The 14,584-nt window shown below is 49.5% G+C and overlaps 1 protein-coding gene across 2 annotated transcripts in view; it reads left to right on the forward strand.

Moving 5' to 3' along the window:
- The first annotated feature begins 252 nt into the window (after positions 1 to 252).
- AGPAT3 (1-acylglycerol-3-phosphate O-acyltransferase 3) overlaps positions 253 to 14,584 on the forward strand; it is an 89,218-nt gene continuing 74,886 nt past the window's right edge. The window contains exon 1 of one of the 2 annotated variants that reach the window (XM_070795628.1): positions 253 to 403. The gene's annotated coding sequence lies outside the window, so the exon portion shown is untranslated. Of the gene's footprint in view, positions 404 to 778; positions 859 to 14,584 lie in introns of those variants that run through there. The other variant, XM_070795632.1, reaches the window with a different exon arrangement.

A 14,584-nucleotide genomic window follows, 5' to 3' on the forward strand; every position in this document is an offset into this window, starting at 1 on the left:
TGTCCCCTTGGCTTACCCCCCCGTGTCCCCCCGCGTGTCCCCGCTCCCCTCCCCCCTCGTATTCCCTCCCCGCTCTCCCGAGTACTCCCGCGGCCCCCTGGCCGGTCTCCGCCCTGTGTCCCCTCCGCAGGTCCCATGTCCCCTCCCCGCGTGTCCCCGCCGCCCCGCGCGCCGGCGGAACTGTGGGATCGCCGCGCACAGGAAGTGGCGGGGCGGCGCGGCCGAGGGCGGAGGGCGGCGGGCCGGGCGGGGCGGGATGGGGGCCGGGGGCGGCGGGCGCCGCACTCGCTGAGGCCCGACGCAGGGCCGGGCGCGCCCAGGGCCGGAGCGCAGCGACCGAGCGGCCCGGAGCGGAGGCGACGCCGGGGCCACGCGCGCGAGGAGCAGGTGGCGGCGGCTGCAGGTGAGCGGCGCGTCCCCGAGGTCGGCCCCCTCCCCGCCGCCCGAGATCGGCCCCCCTTGCCTCCCCAGATCGCCCCCACCCGGGCCCCGCGGCGCAGCAGGCCGGCTGCGCTCCGCCGGGCGCGGGGCCTGCGGGAGGACTGGAGGACCGGGACTGGGGACGGCGGGCCGTGGGTTCCCTCCCAGCCTCCGGGGCCTCGGCCGGCCAGGCCCAAGCCTGGCCCCGTCCTCGCCGGCCGGCCTGGGGCGCTGCAGCCGGGCGCGCGGCTGGGGCCGGGGCGCCCTAGGAGGGGCGGGCTGCCGGGCTGGGCTAGGGAACGACACCCCTGCCCCTCGCCCCGCGGACTTCCTTGGGCCCCTCTGCTCCGGGTGGACGCCACGCGCCCCCGCCGGGTTTCGGGGAGCTGGCAGCGGGGACCCCGCGCGCGCCCCCGACCCTGCGCGCTGCGGCCACGGGTTAGTTTCACTTTTTGCTCTGCCGGGAGGGGAGGGCTGCAGGTGGGACCGCAGGCTGTGGTGGGGCTGAGCGTTCCGATTTGACTTTGGCGTTTGGACCAAAGGCCGACTGTGCTTTTCCACGGTTCCAGTCAGGTGATGGGGCCGGTCAATGATCCAAGAGCCGTTTGGGAGGAAAACCACCTTCACCCCCAGGGCCGGCCAGAGGGCCCAGGGACGCCTGATGCTGCCCTGCCAGGGTCTCAGGAAGGGAGGATGACTAGCAGATGAAGCTGCCTGCAAATAATGGGCAGGTCCTCTCTGTCTCTCCTTCTTCTCTCTTCTTTCTTCCTTTCTTTCAACTTTTGAAAGAAGTTGGGTGAAATAGGGAAAATGATTTTATAAATGGCTCCCCAGACTTTTTTTTAGGCACAATATAAAACCTCCTCTTAGAGAATACTGGAGCAGTTAGGTTCCTTTCTATAGGAAATTCGATCTTATGAGAAGGAAAAATGACGGTGGGCTGTTGGCCTTGTGACTGACTAGAATGAGAACTGACACCCATATTAAGGGTGGAATCACGGAGACCCCAGATCCCGGGTGGTGTGTGGCGGCTGTGTGCTGTGGGAGAGGCCAGGGGACCCCGGGGGGTCTAAATGACAGCTCTGCAGGCTGGTTGTGGTCATCCCCAGGCTGGTAATCAACTTCCTCTACTGTTGAAAAGCTTCCTGGGGGTCTCAGGGAGAATCTGAACTTTTTCTAATTGGGTTATTTCCCCTTTGAGGCCATCCTGACTCCACTTCTCCTCTCCCTCAAAGTTTCAGAGTTGTCCTGTTACAACTCACTTCTGTATCCTTTTCTCAGCCCTGAGGGGACCTTCTTGATTACATTGTATAAAAAAAGAGGACCTGTGATTGCGGTTCATACGCACCATGTGGCTGACATCCACAATGCACACAAGTGTGACTGAGATTCAGCGCGCTCAGGGCCCCTTGGCCCTCGCGGCCTTGGGGGGGACAGGTGGCTCCATGTTCCATGCACATGCAGACTGGCTGTGCTGGGCCCTGCCCAGGCACCTCTGTCCAGAGGTTTGAGGCTGAGCAGTGTGGCCCAGAGAAAGTGCGGGAGCAGGGAAAGTGGCAGGAGGTGAAGGAAGAGCCCAGGGGACACTTGAGTTGCCAGGGTGTGGGCTCTAGGAGCCACCTCCGGCAAGGACTCTGTGCTGCCTGGGAGGGCCAGCTGACTTTCTGTGTGTCTGTCATAAGTCGGGGTGCCAGGGCCAGGGAAGCAAACTGAACAAAGTTTATTTTGGAAGTTAGAAGAAGTGTATCCACCAAAGTGATTTTTAAAAACTATTTATTCATTTATATAAGATCCGACTGCATCGGATCTTAGTTGTGACACATGGACTACATTGCTCCATGGCATGTGGGATCTTAGCACCCCGACCAGCCATCGAAGCAGAGTCCCCTGTGTTGCAAGGCAGATTTTAACCACCAGACCAGCAGGGAAGGCCCTGGTCTGTCCGTTTTTACTTCTGCTTCCCTTGTTTGCTAGCATGGCTCCTGATATGCAGGATCAGGCTTTTACACGTGACACCCCTGAATGGCACTTCAGCCTTGGAGAAGAGTGGTCTGGGAAAAGCCAGAGGTTCCGTTACCTCCTGAAGGGTGGGTCACAGATCAGCATGACCAGAATCTGAACTGAGATCCTTGGACGCCCGTCTTGTCAGCCCTATCAGTCTGCTAAACATCTGTGAACACTTTTATCTCTAGTCAAATCAGAGATGGGAGGGAAATGTTGAAATCCCTATAAACAAGGAAAATGAAAACCAGAAACTGTGTTTGAGAAGAGTTGAATTTACGGGGTTTTCTGGAGTGGGGAGGGTGTTGCTGACGTGTCCAATCACATTTGACTCCAAACCACACACCTTCCACCGGCCTTCGGCCTGACCAGTGGAGCAGACTCAGAGATCAGCTTCAGCAGAGGTTAGTACCCCAACCCCTGCTCTCAGCAGTGAGGCCCTGACTCCGTCAGAGTCCACCTGGGGCAAAAGTAGTGGCTTCTGCTTCTGTCTTTTTCTCTCCTCTCTTGGGCCTCATCAAAAACTCTAATATCTCACTGTTACAAGTTGTGGCTGATTAATATTTATAGAGCAGAGCACTGGATGCAGTTGGCTGCATGTATCTATTCCTTTCTTAATGATTTGTACTGTGTGACATGGAATATTTACTCGATCTTCTCATCGATAAATGTACAGTTACAGGAAGGTTGGACTGAATTTCTTAAAACGATTGCTTGGAAGGTTCATAGATTTTACTTTTGGTTAACCAAGGAATGCTTGAGGTTTTAAATAAGTTGCTTCATGTTGTAAAGTTGAAATGACTTGGACTTGGTCTGTTGTTTCTGAAACCACTTCCTAATAATTAAGAGTAATCCTAAATTGTTGCCGTTGTTGTCTAGTTGCTCAGTCATGCTGACTCTTTGTGACCCCATGGACTGTATGTAGCCCGCCAGGCTCCTCTGTCTATAGGATTTTCCAGGCAGGAATACTGGAGTGGGGTGACAGTTCCTTCTCCAGGGGATCTTTCTGACCCAGTGACTGAACCCATGTCTCTTGCATTGCCGGTGGATTCTTCACCTCTGAGCCACCTAAGAAGCCCTAAATTGCTCATTTCAAAATGCTGGATTTTAGGCAAACACAGTACTGGTTCAACCTCGTACAGACTCTTATTTAGTTATTTAGAAGAATTCACCATGCCCTGATTATCTGTCTCGACCAAAGTGCCAGAAACTGAAACACAGATAATCTGGCGGCAGTGCCTATGTGTCTTTTTGGAGGTGGAGGAGCAGATCCACGGGGAAAGTTGGCCCAAGTTCTCGCTGCAGGGCTGGGGCCTGTGGCCTTGGAGGCTGTGCTTTAATTGGCCACATCTTTTCCCAAGCGCAGCCAGAAGGTCATGGATAGGATACATTGTAGATGCTGGTGTTAGCAAATTGAAAGAAATGTGTCCTTTGATACTGTGACAGGCAGAAGTCTTCTCCCAGGCAGGAGAACTTGGCATCACACAGGACTAAAAACTGAAGCTGGGTGCTCATGGTGGGAGCCACCCACCAGCAGCCGAGAGGCCTGTCCCCAGGTGGCCCAGGGAGGCCATGCATCATTGATGTGGCTCCTCGGTTTCTTTCTGAAAGTGGGCGGGGAATGAAATCAGCAGCAGAAGGTTAGTAGTGAGTTCTACTGGGAGCAGCAGTAAAAGCTGCAGCAGAAACACCTTTACCGGTTCTGCTCTCCTGAGGCCTGTGAGCCCCATGGGTGCACCCCCGGGGTAGGGGAGTGGCCTGTGAGCCCATGGGTATCGACTCTCAATGTGGAGAATGTGTCAATGATTGTGTTAATGCTTTTCATACTTTGGTTTCTAATTAGACTGTTATTCCAGACTAACTGGAATGATTGGTTGAGTGAATGAAAAAAATGAATGCACCTTTTCTTAGGAAGATACACGTAATCTAATCCTTAGGTTCAGAGAGAAAGTAATTGATGGTATACCTTGCAAAATATGATTCTCTAGCAGCGATTTTCGTCAAACTAACACAAATCAGATTGTTGGATGAAGACTTCACCTGTCCAGGCTCCGTGAGAGGAGGATGCCAAGATGGGAAGTGCAGGAGGTTTGTGGGGGGCTGCTGTGGAAGCTGTAGGGAGGGGAGGAGGGGTGATCCTGCGCCTGGCCTGTGTGGGGTGGGGTGGGAGACGGGGCAGAGGACTGGGAGGACGGGCCTCAGTCGCAGCTCTGAGAAGGTCAGCCTGGGGTCCTCAGCTCCACCCTGCGTCTTGCAGCCAGGAGTGGCAGGCACCCCTCCTCTGTACCCCGGGAAGCAGCTTCTCTTTTGAGGGCCTTCTGTGTGTCAAAGTGCCGTCGCAGCCTCAGAGACAAAGTTTAGTGACTTGGACTCCACAGAAGTAGAAGGACAGTAAAAATGATCCCTTGGCCTGGGCAAAGTTTTGGTTTAGTTTTAGGAAAAGCCCTGCAGTCTGTTGGGTTCCCTTGAGCTTTTATTTTGGCTCCTTTACTATAAGTAGTGTTGATGTTGTTCAGCAGCTAAATTGTGTCCAACTCTTTATGACCCCATGAACTGCAGCACACCAGGCCCCCCATCCTACACCGTCTCTAGGAGTTTGCCCAAACTTATGTCTATTGAGTCAGTAATGCCATTCAACCATCTCACCCTCTGTCATCCCTTTCTCCTCCTGCCTTCGATCTTTCCCAGCATCAGGGTCTTTTCCAATGAGTTGGCTCTTGGAATGAGGTGGCCAAAGTATTGGAGCCTTCAGCTTCAGCATCAGTCCTCCTAATGAATATTCAGGAATGAATTCCTTTAGTTTGATCTGGCTTGATCTCCTTGCAGTCCAAGGGACTCTCAAGAGTCTTCTCCAGCACCACAGTTCAAAAGCATCAATTCTTCAGTGCTCAGCCTTCTTTCTGGTCCAGCTCTCACATCCATCCATGACTGCTGTGGTGAACTGGTACAAAACGAGAGTGTCCAGCGATGAGAGGAAGCAGACGCTTGCAGATAGATGACAAAGGCCAGAGCACACATGTCAGCACGGGGCAGTGTGTTCAGTTTCCTACAGTGGGCACTTACTACTGTTACTCAAGTTCTAGAACATTTGGTAGAAGGTGCATCTGTGGCCTGTGGTTCCAAGCTCCAAGGCAGCGGGGGGTTTTCCTGGAGCCCCAAGTGCTCTGTACCTGGCATTTCTCTTCTTTAAATTTTAATGAGTTATTGGGTATGTGCTGTGCTTAGTTGCTCAGTCGTGTCTGACTCTTTGCAACCCTGTGGACTGTAGCCCTCCAGGCTCCTCTGTCCATGGGGAATCTCCAGGTAAGAATACTGGAGTGGGTTGCCATGCCCTCCTTCAGGGCATCTTCCCAACCCAGGGATTGAACCCAAGTCTCCTGTATTGCAGGCCGATTCTTCACCATCTGAGCCACCAGGGAAGCCTGTTATCAGATATAAATGTTTCTATTTTGGTAAAAAAGCTATATGTGAAAATTCTAAACACAGATGGGACAAGTGCTAGGCCAGGGTGGCCAAGCAAACATGAATGATGACTGTACGCTTCTTCTCTCAGATGTGTCTTGCCTGACCCCCAGCCACTGACCCCACTGACCTCCAGCCAGTGGCCCCTAGCCTCTGACCCTCAGCCATGGACCCCCAGCAGACATGCCATGCAGCTATGGTACCCAAGTCGCTAGCTCTTTGGCTGCTGAAACCAGCCAGAAACCTAGATCTTTATATACAATTATTTATTTTTAACAAGCTGTGCAGGCAAATGGAAAATGTTCCTGCATGAATTTAGACTGTGGGCCACTATTTTTACAACCTCTTGTCTAAAATATTTGTGTAATTTTCAAAATAAAGTCAGTGAGCCAATTAAATGAGGACAAAATGCATGCAAGAGAAGCAAACAAACAAAAAGATGAATAACAAAACCCCAGGATCTCATGTCCAGATGAACTGTCTTTCCTTCTCAAGCATGGCTGCTGGAAACAGGGTTGGGGTCCGTGAGAATGGGTGGAGGGAAGGAGAAGCTGGTACCCAGAGAGGTGTCAGGAAACAAAGGAGCTCTGTGTGTCTCTGGGTGCCTGTAGGAGGCCCTCCCAAGGTCCATGTAAAGATGAAGTCTGCAAAACGTAATGTTTACTGATACCAAATGCATTTAGTGGAAGGCACTCCTCATCTTGCTCTATGTAAGTGTTGAAAGTGAAAGTCGCTCAGTTGTGTCCGACTCTTTGCAACCCCATGGACTATACAGTCCATGGAATTCTCCAGGCCAGAATCCTGGAGTGGGTAGCCTTTGCCTTCTCCAGGGGATCTTTCCAAGCTAGGAATCGAACCCAGGTCTCCCACGTTGCAGGCGGATTCTTTACCAGCTGAGCCACAAGGGCAGCCCAAGAATACTGGAGTGGGTAGCCTATCCCTTCTCCAGCACATCTTCCCAACCCAAGAATACTGGAGTGGGTAGCCTATCCCTTCTCCAGCACATCTTCCCAACCCAAGAATACTGGAGTGGGTAGCCTATCCCTTCTCCAGCACATCTTCCCAACCCAGGTCTCCTGCTTTGCAGGCGGATTCTTTACCGACTGAGCTATGATCCCCCAAGTATAATCTTGCTCTATACTTTGATAGAATGTTCTGTGTCCACACGTCTTGGTTACACATGTGGAGCCATGCAGCCCTCTAGCATTCTCTGAAGGGTACTGCTGGGTGGGGAAGTCCGGGCAGTGATGCCTACACTGGGCTGTTTGCAGAGAGATAGGAGAGACTCCATGGAGAAGGCAATGGCACCCCACTCCAGTACTCTTGCCTGGAAAATCCCATGGACGGAGGAGCCTGGTGGGCCGCAGTCCATGGAGTCGCTAAGAGTCGGACAAGACTCAGCGACTTCCCTTTCACTTTTCACTTTCATGCATTGGAGAAGGAAATGGCAACCCACTCCAGTGTTCTTGCCTGGAGAATCCCAGGGACGGGGGAGCCTCATGGGCTGCCGTCCATGAGGTCGCACAGAGTCGGACACGACTGAAGTGACGCAGCAGCAGCAGCAGCAGCAGCAGCAGGAGAGACTCCAATTGCACAGCCACCCACAGGGTGTTCAGTGGACCCACCTGTTCTTCAGCACCCAGTGTAGTCATTCAGTTTTGCAAGTGGAGGGACTTCCCTGGTGGTCCAGCGGCTAGGATGGCTCGAGCAATGGAGGGAACCCGTTTCCATCCCTCGTCAGGGAACTAGATCCTGCATGCCCCGACTAAAGATCCCGTGTGCCAAATAAATATTTTTTGAAAGTTTTGCCAATAGGTCGGATTCAGAATGTGACTGGTGGTGGCCTGGATTTGTTTCCTGGCAGATGGAGCTGAGCCTCCCCCTGCACTTGCTGCTAGATGCCTTTCCTCCTCTGTGAATTCCTTCACCCGTTTTCCTGTTGGGCGATAGGTTTTCCTTATGTATTCCTTGCATACGGTTCTGTATGAGGTATTTCCTTGTGCATTGAGGATAATAATCTTGTCCTAATGTGTGCTTCCGGCGTCTTGCTTAGCTGGGTCTGGTCTTTTTACTTTTTTTTGATGAATAGAAATTCTTGATGTAATGTAGAGTTTATCCACCTTTTCAGCTTTTCAAATGCAGTTGAGAAGTCCTGGGGTCACTTGTGTGTTCTCCTGTGTTTTCTTATAGAAGTTGGACTGTTTGCTTTCCACGCTGAAGCCCTCCATCCCTCGGGAGTGGCTTCTGGGTGGTGACAGGTAGGGGCTCTGTCCCCATGCAGAGTACAGTTGTCCTGATTCCAGCCTCCGCCGGGTGGCCCTCTTTCCCTGCTGACCTGTGTGGCCACTGCAGTCACGTGTCCAGGTCCCTCCACTGGGTTCTCTGCCGCTCTGGTCGATGTGTGTGCATGGGTGGCCCCTCAACCTGACCCTCTTGCTCTCTGGGCATGCACCCCACTACCCCTGCCACCCGGGGTCTCTAGAGCACCTGGCTGATCTTGCTCTTTGTTTTCCTGTGTATGTGTTAAAAGTAGTGTGTCAAGTTTCCTGAAAAACTTTGTCAAGGATTTAGATCAAAACTGCACCAGTTCTGTAGATCATCTGGGGGGTGGATTTCATCTCTATGGTATGACGTCTTCCTGCCGTAGAGGTGATGTGTTTCCATTACTGTCAGTCTTCTTACATGGCTTTTACTAGGGCTCTCTACATACTATTCTGCACACTATCTTATACTTTGTGGTTAAATGTATTCCCAAGTGTCCTTATTTTTGTTACTTTTATAAGTGGTGTTTTCACATTTTATTTATTTTTTTACTTAAAAAAATTCTAACTCTTGTTGGTGTTGAGCAGAAAGGGAGTTGATTTTGGATATTGATTGCTATCCGGGCACCTTGCCAGTCTCTTTTTCTTATAAATTCTTTGCAGCGTTGGGGGATTTGCTGCATGGACAGAAAGTGCTTGTTTCTTCCTTACACCTTTAGCATTGTCCCGTCCTGTTTTGCTGCCTGGGCCAGGGCGTCAGGACTGTACTGCAGGCAAATGTGATGCGGCGCTTTGGTCATTATTCCTGGTTTTCAGGGAATCTGTTCAGTTTTCCCGTTTGGTGTTGGTACAAATATGGAGGCTGCTTAGTTCCGAATCTTCCTGTTGCTCCTCCTGGGAACAAAGGAGCTAGCAGATGGAAGGAAATAAAGAGGTGAAGAGATTCAAGACTCACCTTCACTGGTTATCAGGGAGATGCAAAAATAACAGCGTGGTGAGATGACGGCCTTCTCCACTGGGGTGGTCAGAATGTAAAGAGAGTGCCTGGGCCACGTGTGGGCGCAGATGTGAGCCAAGGTGCGCTAATGTGAGTGTGAGCTGCGGGGTGTTACAGAAGCACGGCCATGTCTGCAGAGCGGCTTCCACATCTAGGCGCACTTGGTGTGTGGTCCCACATGGGCAGGATGGCCACAGCAGCTTGTGTGCTGTGTCCCGAGGCACTGCTGGGGAGAGGGCGGGGTTTAGGGCAAGTCATATGGAATGGGGGGGGTGGTAAGAACCCCTTCCTAGTGTTGGAATGAGGACATACTGGGAAGAGACTCAAGGGGTAAGTGGTTACTTCTTACAAGGGTGGGATAGTGTAGCTGGGAGGAGTTACAATGTATTACTGTATCTCCTCAGATTACCTTACCCATTTAAAACAAGTCACAAAAAATAAAATGCTTTTGTGAGAATGCTTATTTTTCTGTAGACTCCCCCCTTTCCAGTTAAAAGAGTTGTCATGTTTATACAAATATTTGACTTCTTTCTGAAATACAGGAACCATATATACCTTTTTCCCTTGCTTGCTTCTTAAAATTTCCTTTGGAGCGCAGTGAATTCACAGTGCTGTGTTAGTTTCGGGTGTGGAGTGAATCAGTTATGCATGCACACAGTCCCACACTTTAAAAGTCTTTTCCCAATAGGGCATTACAGAACACTGAGTGGAGTTCCCTGTGCTATATAGTAGGTATTATTAGTTATCTATTTTATTAATATATGTAATAGTTCATATATGTAAATTCTAATCTTCCAATTTATCCCTTTCCCCCCTGGTAACCATATGTTTTCTACATCTGTAACTCTATTTCTGTTTTGTAAATAAGTTCGTTTGTACCATTTTTTAAGATTCCACATGCAGGCGATATCCCATAGTGTTTGTCTCTCTCTGACTAACTTCACTAAGTATGACAGTCTCTAGGTCCATCCATGTGGCTGCAAATGGCCTTATTTCCTTCTTTTTATGGCTGAGTACTGCTCCACTGTGTACATGTACCACATCTTCTTTATCTGTTCCTCTGTTGATGAATATTTAGGTTGCTTCCATGTCCTGGCTATTGTGGACAGTGCTGCTGTGAACACTGAGGGGCTTGTATCTTTTTAAATTATGGTTTTCTCCAGATAGATGTCGTGAATATTTGACTGAAGATGTTGCTTTATCAAAGACTTTTTCCGTGTGTGTTGAGCTGATCGTATAAAATTTTCTCCTTTTATCAGTTAATATGGTAAAAGAACACGAGTAGATTTTCCTGCTTTTCAGGAAATACCCCATCTCAACCATGACGTATTTTACTGCGTTACCGTACTTGGTTTGTTGAGATTTTGTTTAGAATTTGTTGCACCTTTGTTTAGAAGTGTGCATGGCTTGTAACTGTCCTCTCTTGCACTGTCCCAATGGGTTTGGGGCCAGGTTACACTCATCTCATCATCCAAGTGGGTGGTATTCCCTCCCATGTGAGATTGAGGTGATGTGTTTCTTGTCCTGGGCCTGGCTTTTGTATGGACAGATTTTTACATTTTGATTGATTCTTTTACTAGCTACTGATCTGTTCAGCTTTTCTAGTCTTTTTAAAATAAGATTTGGTGTTATTTTTCTAAGGAGTGACCTGCATTGTTGCTATGTAACAAGTGACCCCAACACTTCCTGGCTCTCAACAACACTTTCCATCTCACCGTTTCTGTGGTCTAGGAATCCAGGCTCAGTGTAGCTGACTTCTCAGGCCCAGGTCTCTCATGGGCTGTGACCGGGTGTCACAGATGCTGCAGTCTTATCTAAAGGCGAGACAGGGCAAGGGTCCTTCTTCAGGTACATTCACGCTGTCAACAGAATTCAGGTCTTTGCCAGTTGTTCTGTCCATCCTGGCAGTTTGTCCATCAGAGCAAGACGGGGAGAGAGTGTGAGCCAGCTAGTCGAAGACTCAGTGCTGTAAACCCCATCTTGGAGGCCACCTTCCACTACTTTTCTTGAAAGCCAGTCACTAGGTCCAGCCCACACTCAAAGGTGTGAACCTTGGAGCCATCTTAGACCTCTCTACCCTAGGGCCCACATCAATAACATTGTCAATTTCTTGGTAAAAAGGTCTTAATATTTTCTTAATTTTTTAATCTCCATGGTATCTGACATTAAGCTCCACCTTTCATTCCTAGAATTGTTTTTGTTTTTCTTTTTTCTCAATTTATCTCAGCAGAGGTTTATCTGTTTCCTTGCTGCTCACAAGAGCCGACTCTCAGCCAACTCGCACGTCCATCACGTTTTTGGTTCTCCTGTCGTTAATTTATCCTCCCATTGTCATCATTTATTTCTACTCTTTCTGGGTTTTTTTCCTGGTGATCTCTTTACAGGTTATTGAGTTGAAAGCTTAACTTCCTTGTTATTTTTGTAAGCATAGTTTCTTAATTTTCAAGCTTTATTTCTTTCGTAAGAATTTAAAGTTAAACGTTTCTTCCTGGTTCTATAGTCCTGTGTCTGGTATATTTTGGAGTGTAGCAGTATCATTTTTTGGCTTCCCTGGTGGCTCAGATGGTAAAGCATCTGCCTGCAATGCAGAAGGCCTGGGTTTGATCCCTGGGTCTGGAAGATCCCCTGGAAGGAAATGGCAACCCACTCCAGTACTCTTGCCTGGAAAATTCCACGGACAGAGGAGCCTAGTTGGCTACAGTCCATGGGGTCGCAAAGAGTCAGCCACGACTGAGCATCTTCCCTTTAGTATTATTGTTCAGATTTTGAGCATTTTTGTTGTCCAGTTGCTAAATTATGTCTGACTCTTTGTGACCCCATGGACTGCAGCATGTAAGGCCTCCCTGTTCCTCACTATGTCCTGGAGTTTGCCCAAGTTCATGTCCATTGAATCAGTAATGCTATCAACCATCTCATCCTCTGCCACCCTCTTCTTTTTTGAGCATTTAAATATCTGTTTACTCTTCTGTGACCCATGAATGATATGGAAGGTACTTTTATTTTCTAAGTGCATGGGGATTTTAGCTTATACATTTATTATTGATTTCAGCTCGGAAGGCTTGTGGGCAGAGGCACAGACGTGGACGGTCATGTCACCGCGTACTGTCTCCAGGGGCCATCTGCTGGTCCCTCTGCCCTTCCTGCGTGAGCGATGTTCCCTCTCCACTGTGTTTGTGGTCCCTTTTACATCCAGCGTTCTCTGTTTTCATGGTGGCATCTCTAGACTGGGTTTCTTCTTATTTATCCTGCTTTGGAGTCAGTGTGCTTCCTGAGGATAAAGTTTTGTGTCTCTCGGGAATTCTGGAAAAATTTCAGCCATTCTTCTGTTGACTTTTGCTTCAATTTACCTTATGCCTGACTTTGTCACACCATTTTCCAAGTCTCATACTCTTGCTCATGTTTGTCTTTTAGTCTTTTTTTTTTTTTTTTAAATCACCATGTTCTCGGTGAATTCCTCCACTTTCCCCTCTCGTTTTCCAGCTGTATCTTCATCTCTGTCTTATCTGCTACTTAACCTGCACATTAAACTCTTCATTTCAGTGATCCTAATTTTCATTCCTTTAAAAAAAAAATTTTATCTGTATTCATTGATTTATTTGGTTGCACCAGGTCTTAGCTGCGGCATGTGGGATCTTTAGTTGCAGCAAGTGGGATCTAGTTCCCCAACCAGGGATCGAATCCAGGCCCCCTGCTTCAGGAGTTCAGTTCAGTTCAGTTCAGTTCAGTAGCTCACTCGTGTCTGACTCTTTGCGACCCCATGAATCGCAGCACGCCAGGCCTCCGTGTCCATCACCAATTCCCGGAGTTCACTCAGACTCACGTCCATTGAGTCAGTGATGCCATCCAGCCATCTCATTCTCTGTCGTCCCCTCCTCCTCCTGCCCCCAACCCCTCCCAGCATCAGGGTCTTTTTGGTCTTACCCACTGGACCACCAGGGAAGTCCCTGTTTCTTGTTCTTAAATGTCCTCGGTAGTTCTCTCCAAACCTGCCTCTTCTCTTGCTTGGTGCTCTTTTCTTTGCACGTGTTCCAAGTTCTTCTCTTATCTCTAAGCATACTTATTTTATATGTATGCTCAGTTTCATGCAACTCTTTGTGGGCCCAGCAGGCTCTTCTGTCCATGGGATTTCCCAGGCAGGAATACTGGAGTGGGTTGCCATTTCCTTCTTTTTTTTTTTTTTTTGCCATTTCCTTCTTCAGGGAATCTTCCTGACCCAGGGATCAAACCCAGGTCTCCTGCATTGCAGGCAGATTCTTTTTGACTAGTGCCACCTGGGAAGCCCTACTTATTTTATATACTGCAAAGAATAATGCCAACATAATAAAAACACACAAAATAATACCAAAGTCTAAATTTCTTGAGCATTTTGCTATGCTGCCTCTCACGCCCTGAAGCCCAGTTCTCATGTGCTTTGTACCCCGGGCTGTGATCTTGTGTTCAGGAGACTTTGTCTCCCTGGAGGGGCTCTGCTTCTCCCAGGAGCCCAGGAGTGGGGCTGATCTAGAAATAAACCATTATAGATTTATTTCCTGGACTCATAAGAGGGGACTTCTGAAGGTGTCATTGACAAACTCGATCCCCTAAACAGAACTCAGAGCTTGAAGAGATTGCCAGGGTATACCTACACAAATCCTGGTGAAGAAAGCAATTGTGGGAGTTAAGGAATGCTATGGTGTGAGCAGCCCTGAGGGACTCAGCTAACCTGGGGGGTTTTGTCCTGGCCTAGGACTGCCTCGCCAGGGACAAGAGCAGTGTCCAGGATGCGGAACGTTGGAGGCCCTCGCTCCCTACACATCTCCGTTAAGCACTTTATTCAGTTTGGGACACAGTTGCAAAACGTGACTCTGATTTTGTCCTCAATGAACTTAACTTCCCATTGACTTCTCTGTTGTCCATGTGATGGAGGTGGTGTCTGTGGTTTTAGAACAGGCAGACCATCCAGACGTTATTGGTAGCTGAAAACTGCCATACATCTTGCAGTGCTGGCATATACCAGTAAAGGTGAAAGAGCATGATCTTTTAAAGGGGGTTAGTACATGTTACATGTCAGATTTCAAAGCTATTAATAGAAATTAAACATGAATGGAAAGACCGTCAGGCACTTGGAATGTTGTTGTCTGGTGGGGCGGGGTCTGCCCGAGTTCATGTCCACTGTGGGCCTTAGACCCCCTTGTGTTTTAATTACCTGTGAGGCCGTGACCCCAGCTCACTGTCCTCTCAGCTCTGCTTCCTAAACCCTGGGCCCACAGGGTCCCCTGCTGGTGCATCCCTGGACCAGGCACCCCAACCTGAGCAGTCCTCTCCTGTCCGTTTCTCCCTTACCCGTGAACATGCCTCTTGGGGTGACGTGTCCAGGCCAGGCCCTGCCCCACCCACGACCCCCTCCTCCATGTTTCTCATTGCCCCCTGCCTCATCCAAGACCGCCTCCAGTCCCCCTCCCAT

Source organism: Bos indicus, chromosome 1 (assembly GCF_029378745.1).
Source record: "Bos indicus isolate NIAB-ARS_2022 breed Sahiwal x Tharparkar chromosome 1, NIAB-ARS_B.indTharparkar_mat_pri_1.0, whole genome shotgun sequence".
Taxonomy (NCBI): Eukaryota; Metazoa; Chordata; class Mammalia; order Artiodactyla; family Bovidae; genus Bos; species Bos indicus.